The sequence below is a fragment of the Schistocerca piceifrons genome, unplaced genomic scaffold (assembly GCF_021461385.2).
Source record: "Schistocerca piceifrons isolate TAMUIC-IGC-003096 unplaced genomic scaffold, iqSchPice1.1 HiC_scaffold_943, whole genome shotgun sequence".
NCBI lineage: Eukaryota > Metazoa > Arthropoda > Insecta > Orthoptera > Acrididae > Schistocerca > Schistocerca piceifrons.
Window position 1 is genome coordinate 2,650,001 of NW_025729216.1, and position 2,500 is coordinate 2,652,500.

Sequence of the window (2,500 nt, forward strand, 5' to 3'; positions counted from 1 at the left end):
TACAACTGTCCGTATACATGCTGAAAGAGTCTGCCCACAATGGGAACCACACGTCAGCCAGACACTCTGATCACGCACCACTCTCTGCTTCTAACAGGCGCACATACAATACGTAAGCACCAGCATGGAACAACATCCAGTGCATCCTCTCCGCCACATTACACAATCCACACTATCACAACCAGACCAGGAGGTCCATGCGGAAAATAGAATATCCCACCCTTTCGACATCCACCATTGCGCAGATAAGGCACCAACACCCACACATGTCCTATACAACGGTGCACCCAACATCACAATAGTACCTCCTGTCACAGCGCACAAACAATGACATGACTCAAAGACACAGATGTGACACAAGCATAGAATTGGAGCGCCGCCTCTAATAAGCCAAAGGTGCATCCTGACGTGACAAATCTGATCATGTCACAAGCATTCACTTACTATAATCACTATCAACGAACCTGCCGCCCCCGCCCCCCCCCCCCCCCCTACACCTTTCCTTACAACAACGTGTAACCGAACCTAACCTATGTTGTACCTTAACCTAACCTATGTTGTACCTTAACCTAACCTATGTTGTACCTTAACCTAACCTATGTTGTACCTTAACCTAACCTATGTTGTACCTTAACCTAACCTATGTTGTACCTTAACCTAACCTATGTTGTACCTTAACCTAACCTATGTTGTACCTTAACCTAACCTATGTTGTACCTTAACCTAACCTATGTTGTACCTTAACCTAACCCATGTTGTACCTTAACCTAACCCATGTTGTACCTTAACCTAACCCATGTTGTACCTTAACCTAACCCATGTTGTACCTTAACCTAACCCATGTTGTACCTTAACCTAACCCATGTTGTGCCTTAACCTAACCCATGTTGTGCCTTAACCTAACCCATGTTGTGCCTTAACCTAACCCATGTTGTGCCTTAACCTAACCCATGTTGTGCCTTAACCTAACCCATGTTGTGCCTTAACCTAACCCATGTTGTGCCTTAACCTAACCCACGTTGTGCCTTAACCTAACCCACGTTGTGCCTTAACCTAACCCACGTTGTGCCTTAACCTAACCCACGTTGTGCCTTAACCTAACCCACGTTGTGCCTTAACCTAACCCACGTTGTGCCTTAACCTAACCCACGTTGTGCCTTAACCTAACCCACGTTGTGCCTTAACGTAACCCACGTTGTGCCTTAACGTAACCCACGTTGTCCGCTAACGTAACCCACGTTGTCCGCTAACGTAACCCACGTTGTCCGCTAACGTAACCCACGTTGTCCGCTAACGTAACCCACGTTGTCCGCTAACGTAACCCACGTTGTCCGCTAACGTAACCCACGTTGTCCGCTAACGTAACCCACGTTGTCGCCTAAACCTGCTCTGTAATTGTTATACGACTCGTTCAATTAGTGTAGTGTTGCCCACCCGCAACCCTCGCAATATAGTTCGCTACTCGCACTGCCCGCTCCCCTGTGTATCGCTTCATGTTAAACACCTTGCAAGTCTTGCTGACTTTCCACATGCTCCTGCTGTACACTGTAATGTGGATGGCAGCAGGACGTACATGCCGCGCCCCCCCCCCCCCCACACCTCCCCACGTCCCCACCTTGCCCCCTGCCTTCGCAAGCTGGTTGGTGAGAAGTTTGCATGTTCAATGCCCTTCGCATGCGACGTACTCAGGCTACGTTGTGGTGCGGCCTGTGTCAACTGTCCGCTGATGTCGTACGCGTAAACCACAATCTGTACTGCACATTCGTCCTTATGTACTGAATGATACATCGTGGCACATGTGTGACCGTACAACGACTGCGCCCAAAAACGGCGGACCATACAGTGCAAATATTGTGCACGCAGCTACGTGTCGTCTCCCTATGACAGCTGGATTGCAGTGTGGTACGCCATAGAGACGTGTGGGAGGAACGGACGCCGTGGATGGCGATCAGCATGAGCTGTCTGTTGATGTATTCGGACCTAGTCGTCTCTCCTCACACACCGTGATAGCATGGTGCACCGCGTTCCATATCTGCGACATGCTACAGAGGCCGGTTGACAGTCGTTCGAGCAATGGACATCGCATACGTACGGGGGCCACCTTCCACGTATTGTCTAGGCGTGCACATTTTGTTGCGTGTATGTGGGCAGACGTAGTGTGGTGTGACACCTGACACAGGCATGCAATAATCGTGGAAGTTGCAAATGGCGATGGACGCATACGTTTTCTGGTGAAGTTACGCAAATGAACAAATGGTAACCCGTTGTGGTGCGGTTGTTCTCGCTAGGGGTGAATCGGTGATGGCGACGGTAGGTTGAGGTACTAACCGGTTGTTCCAGCGATACCCACCATGCCGACGAAACTGAACGGCATCTGGGTGTGAAGCGATACGCGGCGGTGGCTGGGTGGGACCGTCCCCGGCCGGTGAGGGGGCGCCTCCCGGCGTGCTGGCCGCGCGGTGCGTGGGCGCACGCGCTACAGCCGGCTGGTGGGGGCGGC